This window comes from Chrysemys picta, chromosome 2, assembly GCF_011386835.1.
Source record: "Chrysemys picta bellii isolate R12L10 chromosome 2, ASM1138683v2, whole genome shotgun sequence".
In the NCBI taxonomy this organism is placed as follows: Eukaryota; Metazoa; Chordata; order Testudines; family Emydidae; genus Chrysemys; species Chrysemys picta.
In genome coordinates, this window is record NC_088792.1 from 224,523,421 (window position 1) to 224,549,674 (window position 26,254).

Consider the following 26,254-nt stretch of genomic DNA (forward strand, 5'->3'; position numbering starts at 1 on the left):
GAATAAATCTATGACTGGGTTTGGACAGTACTTGCTTTTTAGGCAAAACAATGAATGATGCAATCTGAAGCTGGTATTGCGTCATACATGATATGAATTGCATCATGTTATTCCTAGAAGTCATGGATGATGCAATCATAACCAAGCTTACATCACTCTGCTGAACAAATTGCCCTATATCAGCTCTAGAAATCATACAGTGTCGTGCTCTCTTATTTGTCAGTGTTTGATTTTGCAAAGGGACACATTTCTGTTTAGCCAAAGTGAGCAGAGATGCCGCGTACTTGTGTGAAGAGTGCAGATAACTTCTGCTATGTTTGTGGTGAAGTGACTTTTGCATCAAAAAAGCGCAGTATAACCCAGAAGTCACCTCCTACAAGACAGGCCCAACAAAGAAAATAACAGAACACCACTAGCTGTCACCTTCAGCCCCCAACTAAAACCTCTCCAGCGCATCACCAGAGATCTACAACCTATCCTGAAAGATGATCCTTTACTCTCACAGATCTTGGGAGACAGACCTGTCCTCGCTTACAGACAACCCCCCAACCTAAAGCAAATACTCACCAGCAACCACACATCACTGAAGAAAACCAATGACCCAGGAACCTATCCTTGTAACAAAGCCCGATGCCAACTCTGTCCACATATCTATTCAAGTGACATCATCATAGGACCTAATCACATCAGCCATACCATCAGGGGCTCGTTCACCTGCACATCTACCAATGTGATATATGCCATCATGTGCCAGCAATGCCCCTCTGCCATGTACATTGGCCAAACCGGAAAGTCTCTACGCAAAAGAATTAATGGACACAAATCTGACATCAGGAATCATAATACTCAAAAAACAGTGGGAGAACACTTTAACCTGTCTGGTCATTCAATGACAGACCTGCGGGTGGCTATATTACAACAGAAAAACTTCAAAAACCAGACTCCAACGAGAGACTGCTGAGCTGGAATTGATATGCAAACTAGACACAATCAACAAAGGATTGAATAAGGACTGGGAATGGCTGAGCCATTAGATTCAATGTTTGTATCTCCCCTTGTAAGTATTCTCACACTTCTTATCAAACTGTCTGTACTGGGCTATCTTGATTATCACTTCAAAAGTTTTTTTTCTCTTACTTAATTGGCCTCTCAGAGTTGGTAAGACAACTCCCACCTGTTTATGCTCTCTGTATGTGTGTATATATATCTCCTCAATATTTATTCCACTCTGTATGCATCCGAAGAAGTGGGCTGTAGTCCACGAAAGCTTATGCTCTAATAAATTTGTTAGTCTCTAAGGTGCCACAAGTACTCCTGTTCACTATGGTTAAGAAAGCCTATCACCTTTATTTTGGCTGCAAAATTGGAGGGACAGGGTCTGGAGGAGATGAGACAAGAGGGGAGCAGGACTGGAATGGGGGGAAGTTGAGGGGGTGGGACAGCAGGGGAAGCGATGGGGGTGGGCTGACGGGGGAGGCTGAAGAAGAGATTTGGGGTAGGGCAAGGCTGAGGGCAGTGGGTTGGGGGGAGTAGGGGGACTGTGGGGGAGGCTGTTGGAACGGGGGCAGGGACTGAGGGCAGTGGGTTCGGGGTGGGAGGTACAGGGGGGACTGCGGGGGAGGCTGAAGGAACAGGGTCAGGGTAGGGGCTGAGGGCAGTGGGTCGGGTCTACACTAGCACCTCTCAGCATTGCTGTGCCGGGCGGCAGACCTGCACCAGCTACCCTGGAAGAGTCCTCAGTGGAAATGCAGACTTCATGACACAGACCCTCCTCGTCACTTCAAACCTGGGGCTGCTCTGGTCAGTCGCTAGGTTCTTGTCACTTTCAAACCCATGCAGGGTATCTGGCTCTTTTTCAGTTCTCAGGTAAAGAAAAGCCTCTGCATTTTGTGAGGGCTTCAGCATTCACTTTCCTACTCGACAAACTGTCTGCCTGACACATTGCTCCCAGGGCATTCATCTTTATTCATTATCAGCAGGTCCATCAGATTAATGAGCAACACAAGGGGAAGCAACACAATGGTGTCATGGATTTTTAATTTTTCAAACCACTTTGGCCTCAACAGGGATAACAGCAAATCTGGACAGAGCAGATGGGTGTCGGGATGGGTTTGGGTATTTTTTTTTTTTTAAGTGAAAATGTTTGGGTCTGAACAAAGGCTGCAAACTTCCCTTTGGAAACCTCTGCTGATCTTTTGCCACGGGGGCTAACGACAACCTGGAATCCGGAACAGATTTCCACATCCATGCAGGGTAAGATGATCGGGGGGGAGGGGGAAGGGCCTGTGGGGGAGGCAGAGGGAACAGGGTCGGGGGGCTGAGGGCAGTGGATTGCCGATCCCTGGAATAGGTAGTTCCTTCTTGTCGAGGTACTGTATCCAGGGCTAAAGCATAAAGCTTGCTCTACTTGAAAACTGTTAGCATAGAGGACTTCAGAAAACAATCTATTTTTATAAACTCACCAAAACACTTGAGAAAAATGAGATACTTACGTGGCTCACATGACAATAACTTTATCATCTCTGCTGGCTTTTTGCAGGTGAGCTACAATGTAAAAACTGTTTGTACCCCTTACAATGTATATCCAAACAAAACCCTTCCTTAAAATTAAAAGGTCTACTTTGTGTTAACCAAACATGCAGTAAAAATACTAGTGTCTGACTTGAGCCCCAACTCCACAAAGTCTCAAGTGTGCTTAACTTTATGCACTGTACTCAATGCAGTTAAGCATATGCTTAAGTCTTTGTGGGATTACAACTTTATTTCACCTTCCATGAACATATGGAATATGATTTTAATCACAGCAGGATGTTGAAATCTAGCTCTGCCACTGTAGCCTTAAGAATCAATATTTTACCTTCCTCGGGTGAAGGTTCAGTGTACTGGGCTCAGAGATCAACTTTCAGCACTGAGACTAAGTTTTTAAATTTAGGACACTCCTCATTTGTGTTGCAAACTGCATATAATTTATTTTAGTTCAAGACTGCATGAACATTAGAAGCTGGGTAGAGGTTCCTTCGAGAAATTGGACCATGATGTTGGTGTACCGAAAAGACAAAGGTTTCCAGAGTCCTACATGAACCCCTCTCTCCACCCCCAAAAATTAAAGCACTTCATTTATTGTACACTGCTACGTATACAGACAGCAGTGGTATATAAATAGTGACTGATAAAACTACTCAGATTCTTGATTCTTTGAGAAAAGTTCAGTGAAATTTAGCAAGTTGATGCTCTCAAATTGGTGTGACGTGTGGTGTCTGCACCATAACAACTCTTACTCAGGAACCAATCCATGCAACAAACCTCAATGCCAACTCTGCCCACATATCTACACCAGCGACACCATCACAGGACCTAACTAGATCAGCTACAACATCACCGGCTCATTCACCTGCACATCCACCAATGTTATATATGCCATCATATGTCAGCAATGCTCCTCTGCTATGTACATCGGCCAAACTGGACAGTCACTACGTAAAAGGATAAATGAACACAAGTCAGATATCAGGAATGGCAATATACAAAAACCTGTAGGAGAACACTTCAACCTCCCTGGCCACACAATAGCAGATGTAAAGGTAGCCATCTTATACCAAAAAAACTTCAGGACCAGACTTCAAAGAGAAACTGCTGAGCTTCAGTTCATTTGCAAATTTGACACCATCAGATTAGGATTAAACAAAGACAGTGAATGGCTAGCCAACTAGAAAAGCTAGTTTCTCCTCCCGAGGTGTGAACACCTCAACTTCTAAAAGAGGGCCTCACCCTCCCTGATTGAACTAACGTTGTTATCTCCAGACTGATTCTTGCCTGCATATTTATACCTGCCTCTGGAAATTTCCATTACATGCGTCTGATGAAGTGGATATTCACCCACGAAAGCATATGCTCCAATACATCTGTTAGTTTTTAAGGTGCCACAGGACTCTTTGTTGCTTTGAACACACATTGTATTTTTTACACAAAACCCTTGATAAGCATAGCTTTCAATTCTCCAAGAATCAGATGGATGATCTTTACTTTTATAGTGTGGTAGAAAGATAGTAGGGTGGTGTTTTTATGTTTTTTAAAACCTAAGAAGAGTGATTTCTACCATAGTCACATAGGCTTTTTGGTGTTCATTAGACTAATTTAGCAGTTTAAAATAGGTATCTCATACCTACAATAAACATTTGTGCTGGAGGAAATGTTGGCATTAACCGCAAGCTTCATACGTTTGCCACCTTTGAAAACCTTTCATCCCCCACCTTGTTCATCATTTAGCTCCCCAAATACACATAGCATCAGCACATAAGAGCTGTGAACACTAAATTTTAGGTAGGTCCCAGCTAGTTAATTAGATTATGTATACACCAGAGAATCAGAGAAGTGGAAGCTGAACCAGCTGGACAAAAGTAGATTAAGTTCTACTAGTTCAACTGCATCTAAGGTGGTTATGCCAATATTGGTTAAAAAGCACGGCACCTTTTGCCCCACTTGTAGAACACGAGTGCTTCTTCCTGAATCCCATCAGCTGCATTGTACCTAATCCACAACTCCTAGCATTAGTCCCAGGAAAAGTGGAATTTGAGATATTTTGGAAGGCCAGTGCTGTCTTGGGCGACGGTAGAGAGGACGACTGGAACCAGGTGAGCTAGTTCACATTCTACCTGACCCTTAAATGGTTCAGACACAACAGGTCTTTAGACCTGCTAAATGCAATTCTGACATTGCATGCATGCAATTGCCAGGAGATTTGCTGCCCAGCTGTGAGGCACTGTCCAAGCATTGCAGGGGTTAGACAGGTGCCGAGAACTGGGAATTTCTCCCGGGGTGGTAAGACTGTAGAGAAGATGATCTCCTACCTTTACTGCAAAAAGAACAGGAGTACTTGTGACTAACTTTTGTTAGTCTCTAAGGTGCCACAAGTACTCCTGTTCTTTTTGCGGATACAGACTAACACGGCTGCTACTCTGAAACCTACCTTTACTGGTATCAAGTAGTTAGAATGTAGCCACCAGAATCCTCTTCCACTGAGCCTTTCCCAGCTTCTCACCCCCCACCTTGCCCTTCCCTTTCCAAAACACAACCAAGCTGCCAACCTCAAGGCTTGTTTTGCCAGACCAACACCTCTAGCTCTACAGTGCAAGAAACCCCGGCTAACCCCTCAACAAAGAGCCCACGGTTAGAATTCGAGATTGGGGGTCCTCCACTCTCCCCCCGGGGCAACTCTTCACAAACACTGGGGGGCAGCAAGTTCTCAGCCCGTGTAGACACACAACTCAGGGTCACTAATCTGCATTAAAAGGCGACTCGTCGTTAAGATTTCTCCCCGGCGGGTGCCCCTCACTCCGGGCAGCGCTGGCCCGGTTTCCTTTTTGCAGCCGCAGCCTCTTCTCCCGGCCTGGGCCAGCGCCCTCCCGCCAGCACAGCCTAGCAGCCGAGGGGAGAGACGCGAGCTGAGGCGCCGGGCAGCGCTAGAGACAAACGGCGCGGGCCCCGGGACACCCACGCGCTGGGACCCCGGAGAGGCGCCTCGCTCCCCTTGCAGCGCCCGCAGGACAAGCAGAGCCGCGGCCCCACTCCCCGCGCTGCCAGCTCCCCGGCACGTCCCCCAGGCAGCCGTCCCGCTGAACTCTCTTCCCCCACTTTCCGGCGGCGCTTACGCCTGTGCAGCCACCGAGCGTTCCCCGGGAGCGGGCACCAGGGCGCGATGGCGTAGCGGAGCGGAGCCTACCTCCAGCTCTGGTCCGTTCCCTCCTCCGCGCTGAAGAAGCTGGGCAGGCGGGCTGGGAGCTCACACAGAGGAACTGGGTGGGGAGGGGAGGATTGTAAAGCTGGACATGGGGCGGTTCCAAAGGGTGACCAGATAGCAACTGTGAACAAATGGGACAGGGGGTGGGGGGTAATAGGAGTCTATGTGTAAGGGGACTGTTGCCCGTTACTAACACTCAGTGGGGGTGTTTTGGTTGGCTAGCTCCCAGAACCGAAAGAAAGGGGAAGAGTCAATGGGAAATCAGGACCCTGAGACTGACAGTCCCTAGGAACAATGGGAAGAGGCCAATGCTCCAGGTCAGCCTGATTGACAGGGAGGGCAGGCTAATCAGGGAGTCAGGCGGCCAGGGTGGGTCCTGTCCTCTGTGTGAGCTGCAATTGGCTGGGTCAGACAGGGTGGGGCCGAGTTAAGGAGAGACCAGGGGCCCAAGCTGAGGAGCAGAGCAGTAGCCACAGAGCCAGGGAAGCAACCTGGGGGCTAGAGGCAGAGAAGCAGCATCAGTGCTGAGGTAGAATGGAGCTGGAGCCAGGTGTGGTGAGCAACTGGGGCCAGCCAAGGGGGGACCCTGGGCAAAGGGCCCAGTGCAGAAAGACACCTCCAGCCAGGGGTGGCAGGTTTGTAGAAATTTTGGTGGTGCCCAGAACCAGTCCCTGCCCAAACTCTGCTCCCCACCTGCCCAAGGCTCTGGGAGGGAGTTTGGGTGAGGGAGGAGGTCTGGGGTGCAGGCCCTAGGCAGGGGATTGGGGTGCAGACTCTGGAAGGGAGTTTGGGGATAGGAGGGGGTGCAGGGGTGAGGGCTGTGAGGTGTGGCTGCAGATGAGGGGTTTGGGGTGTTAGGCTCAGGGCTGGGGCAGAGGGTTAGGGTGCGGGGGAATGAGGGCTCTGGCTGGGACTGGAGATGAGGTGTTTGGGGTGTTGGAGGGGCTCAGGGCTAGGACAGAGGGTTGAGGGTGTGGTGGGGGGGTGAGAGCTCTGGCTGGGGGTGTGGCTCTGGGGTGGGGCAGGGCTGCGGATGAGTTTGGAGTGCAGGCAGGCTGCTTTGGGACAGGGGCCAGAGAGGAGGACTCCCCCCCCCCCCCCCCCAGCCCTTTCCCTGCCGGCAGCAGTAAGCTCTGGGGGAGGAGCCCGCCTTTCCTGCCCCCCGCCCCAGCAGCACACTCACCCCCACCACTGTCACTGCATGTGCTCTTAGGGCCCCTCTCAGCCCCTCTCAGGTCCAGGAATCTCCCTCGCCTCCACCGTGGTGGGTGCTGCGTGAGCCTCCTCCCCTGCTGTTGCCCCTGACTGTAGCCTCACTGGGGGTGAGGGATGGGGCTGCCTCCTTGCCCAGCATGGGGCAGAAGCGCTGATTGCAGGTGGGGGGGGGGGGGCTGTGTTGCTGGAGGGTCCCACCGGAAAAGGGAAGGGTCTGAGGTGGAAGGGCAGGCTCAGTTAGTCTGCCCTGGTAGTCGAGATGGGGGCACTAGGACCCTGCGGCAGCAGTTGCTGCAGGGAGGCAGCATGGAGCTGCACGGAAGAGAGACAGTGACTCTCTTCTCTGGGGCCCCTGGGAAGGCGATTAGGGGCAGCAAGGGGGGGTACACCCGGCCCAAAATATTGGTGGAGCTGGGCTCCTGGGCTCTGAATATTGCTGGTGCCCGGGCACCACGTGGGACTATAACTCGCTGCCTATGCTCCCAGCCAAGGGTCCTTGCAGGCCAGACTGGGAGGGGGATCTTAACCTGACAGGGGACTGATGCTGGGAAGAAGGGTCCCACCACCCAAAGCCTGGAGGTGTGAGGCCTCCACCAGAGCAAGTGTCCAACCCGCAGCGTCTCTGCAGCACAGCCAGGGGGAGTGCCAGCTGGAAATTAAGCTAAGAAGCACTGCTAAAGGGACTGTGAGGCTTTCATAAAAGGTCCTCAGGATGAACTAGAAGTAGTAGTAGGTGGGCACCAGGATGAACTGGCTGAAGTGGCCTTTCTTCTCACTAACCATCCAAATTTAGAGCTCTAGATAGGTCACAGTTCAGGGCAACTTTATCTGTATTTCCCCTCAGTGGACACAAGTCAGATATCAGGAATTTCCATTACATGCGTCTGACGAAGTGGGTATTCACCCACGAAAGCTTATGCTCCAATACATCTGTTAGTCTTAAAGGTGCCACAGGACTCTCTGTTGCTTTTTACAGATCCAGACTAACACGGCTACCCCTCTGATACTTGACACCATGCAAGGCACTGCATTTAGCCGTATGGAATGGAAATCTATCAACCTCATGAAGAAACTTGCACAAGTACAGACTGATATCATCTTCCTTTCCAAATGCACACAGATGGATATAATACCAAATGGACTGAAGGTGAAAAATCCATTGCTATCTACATACTGCACAGACCACAGTGAGAGATTATGCCATACACCATCAAAGAAACTGAGGAACTGATCAGCATCCTATACAGCAAACAGGAAAACATCAAAAAAGAGCTCTCCAACCTGGAGACTTCCATAAATAACCAACCCTCCACACAAATGGATTTTACTAAAATAAGACAGGAGATCTACATTACACACTTTACCTCTCTACAAAGAAAAAAGGACCGTAAGCTATCTAAAATCCTACCTGCCACATCAGGCCACAACAGTGGTACCCCTAACTCACCCAGCAATATCGTCAATTTATCCAGCTACACGCTCACCCCAGCAGAAGAGTCTGTCCTATCTCGAGGACTCTCTTTTTGCCCCAGCATCCCCACAAACATGATACAGTTCTGCGGTGATCTGGAAGCCTACTCTCGCCACCTCCGACTCAAAGAATACTTTCAAGATAACACTGAACAGTGCACTGATACACAGATACCCCCCACCAACAACACAGGAAGAAGAACTCCACATGGACTCCTCCTGAGGGTCGAAATGACAGTCTGGGCCTATACATAGAATGCTTCCGCCGACGTGCACAGGCAGAAATTGTGGAAAAACAAACATTGCTTGCCTCATAACCTGTCGTGCAGAACATAATGCCATCCACAGCCTCAGAAACAACCCTGACATTATAATCAAAGAGGCTGATAAAGGAGGTGCTGTTGTCATCATAAACAGGTCTGACCACCAGAAGGAGGCTGCCAGACAACTCTCGAATACCCAATTCTACAGGCCACTTTCCACAGATCCCACTGAGGAATATACTAAGAAACTGCACCATCTACTCAGGATACCCCTTACACTAACACAGGAACAAATCAACATACCCTTAGAGCCCTGAAAGGACTATCCAGATATGTGGACTCTCTGCTCAGACCCTATGCCACCAGTACTCCCAGCTATCTCCGTGACACCACTGATTTCCTGAGAAAACTACAATGCATTGGTGATCTCCCAGAAAACACCATCCTAGCCACCATGGATGTGGAGGCTCTCTACACAAACATCCCACACACAGGTGGAATACAAGCTGTCAGGAACAGTATCCCTGATGATAACACAGCACAAATTGTTGCTGAGCTCTGTGACTTTATCCTCAGGCACAATTATTTCAAATTTGGTGACAATATATACCTCCAGACCAGTGGCACCACCATGGGCACCCGCATGGCCCCACAATATGCCACCATTTTTATGGCTGACCTGGAGCAACACTTCCTCAGCTCTCGTCCATTCACGCCCCTTCTCTACCTATGCTACATTGATGACATCTTCATCATCTGGACCCATGGGAAGGAGACTCTGGAAAAATTCCACCACGATTTCAACAGCTTCCACCCCACCATCCACCTCAGCCTGGACCAATCTACACGGGAGGTCCACTTCCTAGACACCACAGTATAAATAAGTGATGGTCACGTTAACACCACCCTATACTGAAGACCGCTATGCCTACCTTCATGCCTCCAGCTTCCACCCCGGACACACCAAATGATCCATTGTCTACAACCAAGTGCAGAGGTACAACCGCATCTGCTCCAAGCCCTCAGACAGAGACCAACACCTACAAGATCTTCACTAAGCATTCTCAAAACTACGATATCCGCACAAGGAAATAAGGAAACAAATCAACAGAGCCAGATGTGTACCCAGAAGCCTCCTGCTGCAAGACAAGCCCAAGAAAGAAACCAACAGAACTCTACTGGCCATCACCTACAGCCCTCAGCTTAAACCTCTCCAACACATCATCAGTGATCTACAACCCATCCTGGACAATGATTCCTCACTTTCATAGACCTTGGGAGGCAGGCCAGTCCTCGCCCACAGACAACCCGCCAACCTTAAGCACATTCTCACCAGCAACCACACACCGCACCATAACAACTCTAACTCAGGAACCAATCCATGCAACAAACCTTGATGCCAACTCTGCCCAAATATCTACACTGGCAACACCATCACAGGACCTAACCAGATCAGCTACAACATCACCTGTTCTTTCACCTGCACGTCCACCAATGTTATATATGCCATCATGTGCCAGCAATGCCCCTCTAATATGTACATTGGCCAAACTGGACAGTCACTACGTAAAAGGATAAATGGACACAAGTCAGATATCATTATTAAAGTGACAGTTTAATTACACAGAGCCACCTTAAGGTTCAGTGTGGGGCACTGTTTTTCACTGCAGCTCTTATTTGATATTTTGTTACCAAAAAACAAATCCAGAATCTTTTTTCATTCTCCCGGTTTTGACTGCCCTACTGCAGCCATGACTTTGGTCTTTTAAAAAGATATTGAATGTATAAAGCATTAAGGTACCTTAAGGGTTAAATGATAAATACCAAAGCTAAACAACTCTAGTTACCTGTGTCTGGCAAAAAGTGTTTCTTGGTTTTGCAACTTTGAATGAAAGATTCAAATGGATTTTAGTGGTATTATCTTAAAAACAAAACCAATTCATCTTAAACCTACAAAACAAGAGTTTTACAAACCAGGAGTGTTGCTTTAGGTCCTAAACACTCCACATTATATTTATACACATACATTCTTTTTTTTAACATTTCTTACACTGCTTTAATTTTTACACAGCTGTACATAGATTACATTTGTATACCTTTGGGGGCAGTTAAGTTCCAATAGAAACCCCTTATGTTCTTTTAGTGAATTTGACTAAATTGTTCATAGTCAAATGATTTAAATGAGATTGTCTCTTTGCCTGGCTTATTTACAGACATTCCTTTGGAAAAGGGCCCATTTTTCCTTCAGAATGGCTGTAAAGAAACGAAGAATTCTCTTTTTAGAAACCTTTTTCTTTTTAACATTTTTACAATGTTCAATTGCTTAAATTCCCTCCAGATTCTGCAGAGTTAACTTCTTACTCGTTTTTAAAATCACTTGCTTATCACCTTCATCAACTCAGATTTCACCATTCCAAATATTGTTCCAGGGATCTGAAATCCCCAGGCCTGTACTTATTTTTTTTTTTTTTATACTCCTGCCACTCAACCCTCAGGGTTTTCAACCTGTTTTCCAGTTTTTTTATTTGTTGCCTGTCTGCTTGTCTGGACCCAATCCTGCTTTCCTCGGTGAACTGTCCCTTTTCACGGACACAGGCTTTGTTCCACTACCAATTTAGCAAGGAGGGTGGGCTTCTTAACTAGCCCCCACCCCTCCTGGTCCCTTTCCTTAAGCATTTCTTTCAGAATTGTGAAATCACCAAATCAGTGAAATCACTCACAAAAAAAATACTACACTGCCCAAACTCCTATATCCTTCAGAGTTTGGTTTAACAGAGCAAGATCTGTTTAAAAGGAGTAATCTCTTGAACAAAGTATCATCTTTGGATTGCTTCCTTTTAAACATGTCCTACACAGGTGCTACCACTATTTGCCCACACACCTATATCCTTCAGACTTGGGTCTCACATAGAAAATACCACCTGACCATATTTCTTTATGAATCTCTTTTACCTTTATAACTTTTCCGTGCCCACGCTCATGCTAGGACTTACAAAACACAAAAGTCTATACCCACTAAAAAGAACTCTGCCTGACAGAGTAGGAGGGGGAAATGCTAAGCCCCCTGCCTTTTGGGCTCGATCCTGCTACGACCGAGGGTATATTCACCTACGCAATTTTTCCCCGACAGATGAGTAGGAGCGAGGACATTAACCCTCCCCCTTATGGCCCATCACCTCTACGACCGGGGGTGTATATACTTAGACAATTTGTATATATCTTATCTGTATAGTTTTCCCCGACAGACGGGTCGGAGCAAGGACTCTAATCCTCCCCCTGTTGCCCGGCACTTCTCCGACTGGGGGTGTGCACACCTGAATGATCGATCACTTTATATGTATGGTTTTACCTTTTAGCAATATTTAGCAGCATGTTCAACAATCACAGTGCATGTCTTCCCCCTTTCGCAATTCTCCACCAAAAATGTTATGCTTATAAGAAGCACACGGGATCTTTTTCAGGGGAAAAGGCAATATGTCGCATTTATCAAAGATACAGCAATTAACATATGAATTCAATCACACACACACACTCCTGCCAGTTGATGTTATAGTTACTAGTTCAGAGTCCGCATCAAGCTAGTGGCCAGCTAATACAGTAGGAAAACTGAATACAGATAAAATCTCACCTCAGAGATGTTTTAATAAGCTTCTTTCACAGACTAGACACCTTCCTAGTCTGGGCCCAAACCTTTCCCCTGGTACAGTCCTTGTTCCACTCAGGTGGTAGCTAGGGGATTTCTCATGACTGCAGCCCCCTTTGTTCTGTTCCATCCCTTTATATAGCTTTTGCACAAGGTGGGAATCCTTTGTCCCTCTCTGGGTTCCCACCACTCCTTCTAAATGGAAAAGCACCAGGTTAAAGATGGATTCCAGTTCAGGTGACATGATCACATGTCACTGTAAGACTTCATTACCCAATTACCAGCACACAGGTATAAAGGAAGACTTACAAGTAAACAGAGCCATTTAAAACTAATTGTCCTGATTAATGGGAGCCATCAAGATTCCAAGCCACCATTAATGGCCCACACTTTGCATAATTACAATAGGACCTCAGAGTTATATTTCATATTTCTAGCTTCAGATACATGAATAATGCATTTATACAAATAGGATGAACACACTCAGTAGATTATAAACTTTGTAATGATACCTTACAGGAGACCTCTCATCAGAATATTTTCATAACATCATATGGAGTGCACTGACACAATCTCCTCCTGAACTTACTGCCAGAGACTTGAACACTGTCCATGCTGGAGGCAGTATATCTAAAATTCCTCTTTGGGCTCCCCTCTGGGGCAGACACTCCTGTGTCCCCCCAAAGGGAAGGTGACCCTGATCCAACTGTGAGCTTACAGCCATCAGCTATGACAGACCCTTTACTGGCCAGCAAAATCTCCCCTCCCCCTTTCACTCAGGTTGGGCTTGCTTTCAGCTACAGAGTCATTGGGGTCTGTTACCACCGTAGCAGTCATCAGGACCCCAACTTCCACCTCCAAGATACATGTTTCTGTGCACCTCTTCCACCCTGTTACAGCCAGTTCATGCTTCTGGGTCTCAATTTCTTTGTCTTTCAAGTCCAGGGTTTGCTGGTGGGCAACCTTTTCCCAGGCAAATTACATATCAATTTCCATTTGTGTTCCCTTGAGTCTGTCACTTGATGAGCTGGGGTACCACAGAGAACCTCCTCCTGCCAGAACAGGTGCCCAGTCACCTTCTGCAAAGACCCAGAGGTTGGGCCACACCCCTCTGCAGTTCACTGAAACTGAGATCCACTCAGCTAAGGGGCTTCTTATGCCTGGTCTACACTACGACTTTAATTCAGATTTATCAGCGTTAATTCGAATTTACCCTGCAACCGTCCACACAACGACGCTATTTATTTCGAAATAAAGGGCCCTTTAAATCGATTTCTGTACTCCACCCCGACGAGCGGAGTAGCGCCAAAATCGATTTTAACATTTCGAATTAGGGATAGTGTGGCCGCAATTCGATGGTATTGGCCTCCGGGAGCTATCCCACAGTGCATCATTGTGACCGCTCTGGACAGCAATCTAAACTCGGATGCACTGGCCAGATAGACAGGAAAAGCCCCGCAAACATTTGAATTTCATTTCCTGTTTGCCCAGCGTGGAGAGCACAGGTGACCACAGATAGCTCATCAGCACAGGTAACCATGCAGGCCGATAATCGAAAAAGAGCACCAGCATGGACCGTACGGGAGGTACTGGATCTGATCGCTATATGGGGAGAGGATTCAGTGCTTGCAGAACTTCGTTCTAAAAGACGAAATGCCAAAACTTTTGAAAAAATCTCCAAGGGCATGATGGAGAGAGGCCACAATAGGGACTCAGATCAGTGCCGCGTGAAAGTCAAGGAGCTCAGACAAGCCTATCAAAAAACAAAGGAGGCAAACGGTCGCTCTGGGTCAGAGCCGCGGACATGCCGCTTCTACGCCGAGCTGCATGCAATTCTAGGGGGGCCGCCACCACTACCCCACCTTTGATCGTGGATTCCGGGTCGGGGATAGTCTCATCAGCTACACCTGAGGATTCTGCCGATGGGGGAGAGGAGGAGGAGGAGGAGGAGGAGGATGAGCTTGCAGAGAGCACACAGTACTCCGTTCTCCCCAACAGCCAGGATCTTTTTCTCAGCCTGACTGAAGTACCCTCCCAACCCTCCCAAGCCAGTATCCAAGACCCTGACCCCATGGAAGGGACCTCAGGTGAGTTTACCTTTTAAAATATAAAACTTGTTTTAAAAGCAAACGTTTTTTAATGATTACTTTGCCCTGAGGACTTGGGATGCATTCGCGGTCAGTTCAGCTACTGGAAAAGTCTGTTATCGTGTCTGGGGATGGAGCGGAAATCTTCCAGGGACATCTCCATGAAGCTCTCCTGGAGGTACTCCAAAAGCCTTGCCACAAGGTTTCTGGGCAGTGCATCCTTATTCCGTCCTCCATGGTAGGACACTTGACCACGCCATGCTTGCAGCAAGTAATCTGGTATCATTGCCTGACAAAGCCTGGCAGCGTATGGTCCCGGTGTTTGCTGGCATTCAAGTAACATCCGTTCTTTATCTTGTTGTGTAATCCTCAGGAGAGTGATATCACTCATGGTAACCTGGTTGAAATACGGGAACTTAATTAAGGGGACAGAGGTGGCCGTTCCTACTGGGCTGTTTGCCTGTGGCGGAAAATAAATCCTTCCCTTCAGTTAGCCAAGCGCAGATGGGAAATTGGCCCTGAGCTTTTCGCGTTTGGCTAGCAGGGATCTTCCCTGTTACCAGCCACGTGGTGGGGGGAGGGGTACCGTGATCATCCCAGAGAATTTATGGCGGGAGGGGGGCGGCGGCAGGGGGGGGGTGGTTAGTTTGGTTCCTGCAGGGATCTTCCCTGATACCAGCCATGCGGTGGGGGGAGGGGTACAGCGATCATCCCAGAGAATTCATGGCGGGGGGGTGGGGTGGTTAGTTTGTTTTCTGCTCCTGCTGAATGTTAACAGAAAAACCGCAGCACTCTACAGGCTATGCTTGGTATGTGGGAAAGGAGGGCGCAGAAGCTGTAAGACAATGGCTTACCATGGCCGCATGCAAGCCGAATTCTGTTGCCTGGACCTGTGATCTCTAGCAGCAAAGCCACAGGCACTCAGTATTAAGAGGCAAAATGCGACCTTGCACAGAAATCACATGTGCTATGTAATGTGAATAGTGTTGGTCACCGTGAAAGAGTATAAGCACTGTTCTGCAAAATGTATCTTTTTAAACAATTCTCTCTTTTTTCCCCTCCCTACAGCAGCTGCAAATTCCTCAAGCCTCCCTCCTCCATCCCGAAGGCTATCACAGATAAGGCGTCGTAAAAAGAAGATGCGAGACGAGATGTTTGCAGAAATTATGGAATCCAGCCGCAGTGACAGAGCTCCTCTGAATGAGTGGAAGGAAACGGTTTCAAAGTATAGGAAAGCAGCGAGTGAACGTGAGGAGAGGAGGGACCAACGTGAGGAGAGGAGGGACCAACGTGAGGAGAGGAGAGACGCTCGAGATGAGAGGTGGCGGCAGGAAGATCAGAGGAGGCAGGATGCAACGCTGGGGCTGCTGCGTGAGCAAACAGACATGCTCCGGTGTCTGGTGGAGCTTCAGGAACGGCTGCAGGAAAACAGAGTGCCACTACAGCCCCTGTACCCCCCTGCCCCCTCCCCATGTTCCATATCCTCCTCACCCAGACGTGTAAGAACGCGGGGGGGAAGGGGGGAGGCTCCGTACACCTTCCCATTCCACCCCAGTGGACAGCCCAAGCAAAAGGCTGTCATTTTTTTAACCTTTTTTTAGTGGCCTTTTCCTTCCCACCGATCCTCCTCCCAAATCCCACCCAGGTTCCCTCCCTCTTTTTCTAATCTATTAATAAAGAATAAATGATTTTTAAATGATAGTGACTTTATTTGGTTTGAAAGAAAGCTGGGGGAAGGGGGAGGGTGGGATCCTTACAGAAAATGAGTCAATAAAGGGGGCGGGTTTTCATGAAGGAGAAACAAACAGATATTTCACACTGTAGCCTGGCCAGTCATGAAACTGGTTTTCAAAGTTTCTCTGATGCACAGCGCATCCTGGTGTGCTCTTCTAATCGCCCTGGTGTCTGGCTGCGCGTAATCAGCAGCCAGGCGATTTGCCTCAGCCTCCCATCCTGCCATAAAGGTCTCCCCCTTACTTTCACAGAGATTGTGGAGCACGCAGCAAGCAGAAATAACAATGGGGAGATTTCTTTGGCTGAGGTCAGAGCGAGTCAATAATGAACGCCAGCGACCTTTTAAACGGCCAAATGCACATTCTACCACCATTCTGCACTTGCTTAGTCTGTAGTTAAACAGCTCCTGACTCTGTCCAGGCTGCCTGTGTATGGCTTCATGAGCCATGGCATTAAGGGGTAGGCTGGGTCCCCAAGAATAACTATTGGCATTTCAACATCCCCAACGGTTATTTTCTGGTCCGGAAAGTAAGTCCCTTGCTGCAGCCCTTTAATCAGAGTAGTGTTCCTGTAGACGCGAGCGTCATGAACCCTTCCCGCCCAGCCCGCGTTGATGTTGGTGAAACGTCCCTTGTGATCCACAAAAGTGCTTGCAGCACCATTGAAAAGTACCCCTTGCGGTTTATGTACTCGGTGGCTTGGTGCTCCGGTGCCAAGATAGGGATATGGGTTCCATCTATTGCCCCACCACAGTTAGGGAATCCCATTGCAGCAAAACCATCCACTATGGCCTGCACATTTCCCAGAGTCACTAACTTTCGTAGCACCACCTGAGTGATTGCTTTGGCTACTTGCATCACAGCAACCCCCACAGTAGATTTGCCCACTCCAAATTGATTCCCGACTGACCGGTAGCTGTCTGGCGTTGCAAGCTTCCACAGGGCTATCGCCACGCGCTTCTCAACTGTGAGGGCTGCTCTCATCTTGGTATTCTGGCGTTTCAGGGCAGGGGACAGCAAGTCACAAAGTTCCATGAAAGTGCCCTTACGCATGCGAAAGTTCCGCAGCCACTGGGAATCATCCCACACCTGCAACACTATGCGGTCCCACCAGTCTGTGCTTGTTTCCCTTGCCCAGAATCGGCGTTCCATGGATAGAATCTGCCCCATTAACAACATGATCTCCAAAGCACCGGGGCCCGTGGTTTCACAGAATTCTGTATCCATGTCCATGTCCATGTCCATGTCCTCATCATGCTTGTCGCTGCGCTGCCGCCGCCGCTGCCTCCTCGCCTCGTTTTTCTGGTCCTGGCTCAGCATAAACTCCACGAGAACGCGAGAGGTGTTTACAATGTTCATGACTGCTGTTTTGAGCTGAGCGGGCTCCATGCTTGCCGTGGTATGGAGTCTGCAGTGTTCACCCACCCAGGAAAAAAGTCGCGAAATGGTTGTCTGCCGTCCGTTGCTTTCATACAGGGAGGGAGGGAGGGAGGAGGTGAGGCTGTACCCAGAACCACCTGCAACGATGTTTTTTGTCCCATCAGGCACTGGGATCTCAACCTAGAATTCCAATGGGCACGGGAGACTGCGGGAACTATGGGATAGCTATGGGATAGCTACCCACAGTGCAACGCCGCAGAAATTGACGCTAGTCCCGGTACTTGGACGCACACCGCCGAATTAATGTGCTTAGTGTGGCCGCATACATTTCGACTTTATACAACCTGTTTTCCAAATTCGAATTATATAAATTCAGATTAATCCCGTAGTGTAGACATACCCTTAGTTAACAGAGACTTTCCCAGCGCCCAGTGTTCCACCTTTCTGGGCAATTTGCAACCTGTGCAGTTCTAGCTTCTTCTGATCTTCAGTCTTACTTATTTTTCTGTCCCTATTTCCCTTACCCAAAATAAGCAAATAGAAAATAACAAACCAGTAACCACTTTATCTGTTCTCCAGCCACCACACCCAAAACTTACTTAAAATCACTACCAGTATCTCAAAGCAATCAGCTGTGCACAGATCCTGCTTGACTACGCCACTGATGGGTTGGATCACAGAAACCCCTTTGGGACTTCCACCTGATGTGCCTAGACTACCGCTGAGCCAGTTTTCCCTGGCAGCTTGGGATTTCAGTGCCATGCCTGGTTGTGCCAGACACACTAGCCTGCTACAAACACAGACTCAGGTCTGAACCACGTCTCCCAGAAGCTGCAGGCTTAACTGAAAACAGCTTAAGAAGTGCTCCTGTCTCCAGCACTCAGATACCCAGCTCCCAATGGGGTCCAAACCCCAAATAAATCCATTTTAACCTGTATAAAGTGTATACAGGGTAAACTCATAAATTGTTCGCCCTCTATAACTCTGATAGAGAGATATGCACAGCTGTTTGTCCACCCCCCAGGTATTAATAATTGCTCTGGGTTAATTAATAAGTAAAAAGTGATTTTTATTAAATACAAAAAGTAGGATTTAAGTGGTTCCAAGTAATAACAGACAGAACAAAGTAAATTACCAAACAAAATAAAATAAAATACACAAGTCTAAGCCTAATACAGTAGGAAAACTGAATACAGATAAAATCTCACCCTCAGAGATGTTTTAATAAGCTTCTTTCACAGACTGGACGTCTTCCTAATCTGGGCCCAAACCTTTCCCCTGGTACAGTCCTTGTTCCAGCTCAGGTGTTAGCTAGGGGATTTCTCATGACTGCAGCCCCCTTTGTTCTGTTCCACCCCTTTATATAGCTTTTGCACAAAGTGGGAATCCTTTGTCCATCTCTGGGTTCCCACCACTCCTTCTAAATGGAAAAGCACCAGGTTAAAGATGGATTCCAGCTCAGGTGACATGATCACATGTCACTGTAAGACTTCATTACCCAATTACCAGCACACAGGTATAAAGGAAGACTTACAAGTAAACAGAGCCATTTAAAACTAATTGTCCTGATTAATGGGAGCCATCAAGATTCCAAGCCACCATTAATGGCCCACACTTTGCATAATTACAATAGGATCTCAGAGTTATATTTCAGATTTCTAGTTTCAGATACAATAATGATACATTTATTAAAATAGGATGAACACACTCAGTAGATTATAAGCTTCGTAATGATACCTTACAGGAGACCTCTCATTAGAATATTTTCATAACATCATATGGAATGCACTGTCACACCCTCCTCCTGAACTTACTGCCAGAGACTTGAACACTGTCCATGCTGGAGGCAGTATATCTAAAATTTCTCTTTGGGCTCCCCTCTGGGGCAGACACTCCTGTGTCCCCCCAAAGGGAAGGTGACCCTGATCCAACTGTGGGTTTACCAAGCTATGACAGACCCTTTACTGGCCAGCAAAATCTCCCTCCCCCAACTTTCACTCAGATTGGGCTTGCTTTTAGCTACAGAATCATTGGAATCTGTTCCCACTGCCGCAGTCACCAGGACCGCAACTTCCACCTCCAGGATACATGTTTCTGTGCACCTCTTCCACTCCATTATAGCCAGTTCATTCTTCTAGGTCTCAATGCCTTTGTCTTTCAAGTCCAGGGTTTGCTGGTGGGCAGCCTTTTCTTTTTTCAGGGCAGCCTTTTCCTGGGCAAATTGTGCATCAATTTCCATTTGTCTTCCCTTGAGACTGTCACTCAATGAATCACAGAATCATAGAATATCAGCTTTGGAAGGGACCTCAGATGGTCATCTAGTCCAACCCCCTACTCAAAGCAGGACCAATTCCCAACTAAATCATCCCAGCCAGGGCTTTGTCAAGCCTGACCTTGAAAACCTCTAAGGAAGGAGATTCCACCACCTTCCTAGGTAACCCATTCCAGTGCAACCCTTCTAGTGAAAAAGTTTTTCCTAATATCCAACCTCAACCTCCCCTACTGCAATTTGAGACCATTACTCCTTGTTCTGTCATCTGGTACCACTGAGATCTAGATCCATCCTCTTTGGAACCCCCTTTCAGGTAGTTGAAAGCAGCTATCAAATCCCCCCTCATTCTTTCTGGAGACTAAATAATCCCAGTTACCTCAGCCTCTCCTCATAAATCATGTGCTCCAGCCCCCTAATCATTGTTGTTACCCTCTGCTGGACTCTTTCCAATTTTTCCACATCCTCCTTGTAGTGTGGGGCCCAAAACTGGACACAGTACTTTAGATGGGGCCTCACCAATGCTGAACAGAGGGGAATGATCACGTCCCTTGATTTGCTGGCAATGCTCCTACTTATACAGCCCAAAATGTCATTAGCCTTCTTGGCAACAAGGGCACACTGTTGACTCATATCCAGCTTCTCGTCCACTGTAATCCCTAGGTCCTTTTCTGCAGAACTGCTGCCTAGCCATTCGATCCATAGTCTGTAGCAGTGCCTGGGATTCTTCCTTCCTAAGTGCAGGACTCTGCACTTGTCCTTGTTGAACCTCATCAGATTTCTTTTGGCCCAATCCTCTAATTTGTCTAGGTCCCTTTGTATCCTATCCGTACCCTCCAGCATATCTACCACTCCTCCCAGTTTAGTGTCATCTGCAAACTTGCTGAGGGTGCAATCTAGAGTTGAATGAATCTGATCCACAGATAGTCACAAAACCCCTGCTCAGCTGCCACCTAACCTTGTGGGCACCTAAACTCACTCGGTGCCTATGTTTTGCAGCAAAAGTTTTCTGAGTGCCTATGTTTCCGCCTCTGAGCATGGACACTGCTGCCTTACTCTAGGTGACTGAATGCCTGTCTCCCACCTAAGCCCCAGTGCGATTCACAAACTGGAGGAAATAGGTGTTCCTGCACCTAACTCACATACAGGGCCTGATCTGACAGGCATGGTCAGAGGCCACCTAACTCCACACAAAACAGCAGTAGGCCTTCCTTTCTTATCTTTGGCCCAGTGGTTAGAGCACTCACACAGGATGTGGGAGATCACTAGTTCAAGTCCTCACCCCCTCCTCTGTCTTCCAACAAGAAGGGATTTGAACATGTGAGTGCTCCAGTTACTGGGCAGTGGGATATTGTGAGGTAAGGCTTCCTCAAGCTCTTCTGTGGAAACTGTTACAGTTTGGATGAATAAACAGTCATTGGGCCAAAGAGCAAGCAACAATGACTCTATAGCTTGGTGGTTAGCACACGCATGTGGGCTGTAGGAGACCCAGGATCTGGTCCCCCTGCTCTAGTGACTAATTATTTAGGCACAGTGGAACAGCTTCAACAGGAGAGATTGAAGGTTCCCTACATCAGAATATCCCATAGTCCAGTGGTTAAAGCATTCATCAGAGAGGTGGCAGATCCCTGTTTAAATTGCTTCTCCTCAGGAGGAGGAGGAGGAGAACTGGACTGGTGATCTTTCACACTGTGGGTGAACACCCTAACCTCTGGGCTAAAAGTTAGGGTGGCCATCATCACAAAAAACACCGTAGGCGCCTAACTACAGGAGAGGGCTCACAGCTGAGTCCCAAACACAGGTAGGAGACTCCCTGCAGCCTGGATTGAGGCACTGAGCTCCCTGAGAGGAGCAGGGCTTATGGCACACCCCTCTCCTTAGCATCTCCTGTTGGCTAGGCTAGGTGGCTCTCCACTCAGCATGGTGACTTGTGAGTCCTGTTCTTAGGCACCAATCTCCCTCCATTGATTATATAGGAAGCTTGAGTGCTGACCTTAGGCTTTGTCAATCAGTGATGTTCTAGGCATCTAAAAGTTAGGCATTGCGCCTCTCAGCATCACAATACATAAGTCCCTTTGTGAATCTAGCCAAGAGTGCTTATGTATGTACAATAGGTATAAGGCAACGCAGATTGTGAGCAAACAGAGGGGCAAAGTATAATTTTAGTGTATTTTCCCCCATTCTCAATCTAAGAAGATTTCAGTAGTTATATTAGGACTCATTATAATTTATTTATTGCCAAATGTTAGTGGCATATTAATAGAGATTATAAGTAGTTTTAGCTGAAAGTATTTCTTAAAATGTGCCTTTTACTGTTATTACTACATGATGTGCTTTTAGATAGTTTGTTTTAAAACAGTGTTAAGAGTTTCAATATTTTACACACACATATTTTCATAAGATATTCCGGATAGTCTTACTACAAATTGTCCCTTTTTTATATACAAAATTACATAAATAGGTAAACACGCACACATGTTAATCTAAAAAGGAGTCCTTGTGGCACCTTAGCGATTAACAAATTTATTTGGGCATAAGCTTTCGTGGGCTAGAGCCCACTTCATCAGATGCATGAAGTGAAAAATACAGAAGCAGGTATAAATATATGAAAGGATGGGGGTTGCTTTACCAAGTGTGAGGTCAGTCTAACGAGATAAATCAATTAACAGCAGAATACCAAGGGTGGAAAAATAACTTTTGAAGTGGTAAGAGAGTGGCCCATTACAGACAGTTGACAAGAAGGTGTAAGTAACAGTAGGGAGAAATTAGTATTTGGGAAATTAAGTTTAGGTTTTGTAATGACTCAACCACTCCCAGTCGTTAAAGAAATTTGTTAGTCTCTAAGGTGCCACAAGGACTCCTTGTTGTTTTTGCTGATACAGACTAACACAACTACCACTCTGAAACATGTTAATTTGTGCACTTAACTATTTTTCTTTGGAAGATGTATATCTGTAGACATTAGCTATTGAAATCTCTCATCCCTAGACACAAACAGTAAATTTGGTCAGGGTAAATTTAGCAACTATGGAGAATTCTCTCAGTGCATAAGATTTACATTTACTCTAACAAAATGCTCTTCAGTGTTAGTTCTTGTGCAAATCACTGGTTTACAATTTTTGAGAAGTCGTCTGCTTCAGAGATAAAATGTGCTATTTATTATGTATTTTGATGTGCTGAATTCAAATATGACAATTAAAACAACTGATTGGCTACTGTTTCTAAGATATTTAAGTTTTTACATTTTATGTCTATGTATATTGTGTAGATAGTAGAGTTTTAATCATAAATTGTAAACCTAGGTCTTTTCATGTGTTTATGGTTGCTTTACATGATAATATTTCACCTGTCCTGTTTATGTAACACTTTAAAAATCAACAAAAGGGTTATATAAATAAAATTAATTATGAAAGAAAAGGCAAAAAACTATTATGTACATAGTTTAGTCCTATTCGGTGTCTACTCGGCGCTTCTTGGCTTGTCTCTTGTATTCATTAAATGGAGCATCTCTTGTCACTGTCCAGCAATAGTCTGCAAGCATTGATGGGCTCCATTTGCCCTGATAGCGTTTCTCCATTGTTGCAATGTCCTGGTGAAATCGCTTGCCGTGCTCGTCGCTCACTGCTCCGCAGTTCGGTGGAAAAAAATCTAGATGAGAGTGCAAAAAATGTATCTTTAGTGACATGTTGCAACCAAGGCTTTTGTATGCCTTGAGGAGGTTTTCCACCAACAACCTGTAGTTGTCTGCCTTGTTGTTTCCGAGAAAATTTATTGCCACTAACTGGAAGGCTTTCCATGCCGTCTTTTCCTAGCCACGCAGTGCATGGTCAAATGCATCATCTCAAAGAAGTTCACGAATCTGAGGACCAAAAAAGACACCTTCCTTTATCTTAGCTTCACTTAACCTTGGAAATTTTCCACAGAGGTACTTGAAAGCTGCTTGTGTTTTGTCAATGGCCTTGACAAAGTTCTTCATCAAACCCAGCTTGATGTGTAAGGGTGGTAACAAAATCTTCCTTGATTCAACAAGTGGTGGATGCTGAACACTTTTCCTCCCAGGCTCCAATGACTGTCGGAGTGGCCAATCTTTCTTGATGTAGTGGGAATCTCTTGCACGACTATCCAATTCGCAGAGAAAACAGCAGTACTTTGTGTATCCAGTCTGCAGACCAAGCAAGAGAGCAACAACCTTCAAATCGCCACAAAGCTGCCACTGATGTTGGTCATAGTTTATGCACCTCAAAAATTGTTTCATGTTGTCATAGGTTTCTTTCATATGGACTGCATGACCAACTGGAATTGATGGCAAAACATTGCCATTATGCAGTAAAACAGCTTTAAGACTCGTCTTTGATGAATCAATGAACAGTCTCCACTCATCTGGATCGTGAAGGATGTTGAGGGCTGCCATCACACCATCGATGTTGTTGCAGGCTACAAGATCACCTTCCATGAAGAAGAATGGGACAAGATCCTTTTGACTGTCACAGAACATGGAAACCCTAACATCACCTGCCAGGAGATTCCACTGCTGTAGTCTGGAGCCCAACAGCTCTGCCTTACTCTTGGGTAGTTCCAAATCCCTGACAAGGTCATTCAGTTCACCTTGTGTTATGAGATGTGGTTCAGAGGAGGAGGATGGGAGAAAATGTGGGTCCTGTGACATTGATGGTTCAGGACCAGAAGTTTCATCCTCTTCCTCTTCCTCGTCTATCTCAAGTGAGAATGATTCTGGTGCATCAGGAACCGGCAGTCCTTCTCCGTGGGGTACTGGGCGTATAGCTGATGGAATGTTTGGATAATGCACAGTCCACTTTTTGTTCTTTGACACACCTTTCCCAACTGGAGGCACCATGCAGAAGTAACAATTGCTGGTATGATCTGTTGGCTCTCTCCAAATCATTGTGACTGCAAAAGGCATAGATTTCCTTTTCCTGTTCAACCACTGGCGAAGATTTGTTGCACAAGTGTTGCAGCATATGTGTGGGGCCCACCTCTTGTCCTGATCTCCAATTTTGCAGCCCAAATAAAGGCGATAGGCTTTCTTAACCATAGTGGTTATACTGCGCTTTTGTGATGCAAAAGTCACTTCACCACAAACATAGCAGAAGTTATCTGCACTGTTCACACAAGTACGAGGCATCTCTGCTCACTTTGGCTAAACAGAAATGTGTCCCTTTGCAAAATCAAACACTGACAAATAAGAGAGCACGATACTGTATGATTTCTAGAGCTGATATAGGGAAATTTGTTCAGCAGAGTGATGTAAGCTTCATTATGATTGCATCATCCATGACTTCTAGGAATAACAGGATGCAATTCATATCATGTATGATGCAATACCAGCTTCAGATTGCATCATTCATTGTTTTGCCTAAAAAGCAAGTACTGTTCAAACCCAGTCATAGATTTAGTCATAGATCCAGTCAAAGATGTATTTTAGTCATTTCTGGTTTAAATTGAGATCCCCTCCCTTTATAACTTACTTATCCTCCGCCATTCCCAAGTCAAGGGTTGTATATACTGACCCAATAGCATATCTTGAAAACTAGAGCCAATCAACAATTTTAAGCATCATTTTCGTTCTCAGTGACCCAGAATTAGTAAAGTTTGACTACATTTATTTCAGAAGCATTTTGGCTATAGAGCAGTGTAATCAAACAATACTGGATGCTAAAGCCTTGATTTAACAAGGCACTTAGGGCCAGATTTTTGATATTTCGACAACTGAAGATACAGATAGGTGCCTATCCAGATTTTCAAGAGCACTTGGGCACCAAACTTCCACTGGGCATTATTTGGTGCCTACACTCCTTTAAAAATGTGGCGTTTCGGGAACTTGTGTTGATTTCAGTGAATTTACTCATATGCTTGAAGTCACACCTGTGCTTAAATAACTTGCTGAATCTGGGCCTAAATGCTAGCTACATTAATTATCCACCGATCTAGCACAGTGAAGACTATAGTAATGTAAACTTTTTCACACTGCCCTGCCAATGTATGTTAATACTATTCTAGAGGGATTACCTTTAGGAATGTGAATTTAGGTCAACTTCTGTATCTATTAAATCCTTCTCTCTTAGCAGAGAGTATCCAAAAATGTGCCAATTGAGAACAGTTTGTGATGTGGATATTCGTTCACCAGACTCATTCACCAGCCTCCTTAGGCTCTGCCCTGAGAAAAGGTGCAACATACTTCTACCACATGTCCCTAACCGGCTCTATTGGCAAGAGGAGCGGGGCAGGAAGCCATAGTTCTGCCTTTTCCCTGCACACTTAATTTCTTAAGGAAACTGCTACAATACAGCATGTGTGTTATGCTCAGGAACTGTAGTGAAAAATCTGGTAGCCCATACAGGGCCTTGCAGAAGGGAGTTGGGGAGAGTAGGTATTGGGGGGCATTAACCCAATCCAGTCCTTGTGGAGATTGCCAACACCTCCCTTTGGTAGGACCAGC

General features: G+C 46.5%; 1 protein-coding gene across 11 annotated transcripts in view; it reads right to left on the reverse strand.

Moving 5' to 3' along the window:
- The window catches only part of SDR16C5 (short chain dehydrogenase/reductase family 16C member 5), a 29,352-nt gene extending 23,486 nt beyond the window's left edge, over positions 1 to 5,866 (reverse strand). The window contains exons 1-2 of one of the 11 annotated variants that reach the window (XM_065585581.1): positions 5,720 to 5,752; positions 3,392 to 3,473 (exon numbers count right to left, since the gene is read on the reverse strand). The gene's annotated coding sequence lies outside the window, so the exon portion shown is untranslated. The other 10 variants (XM_065585583.1, XM_065585579.1, XM_065585576.1 and 7 more) reach the window with 10 other exon arrangements.
- Positions 5,867 to 26,254: the final 20,388 nt, after the last annotated feature.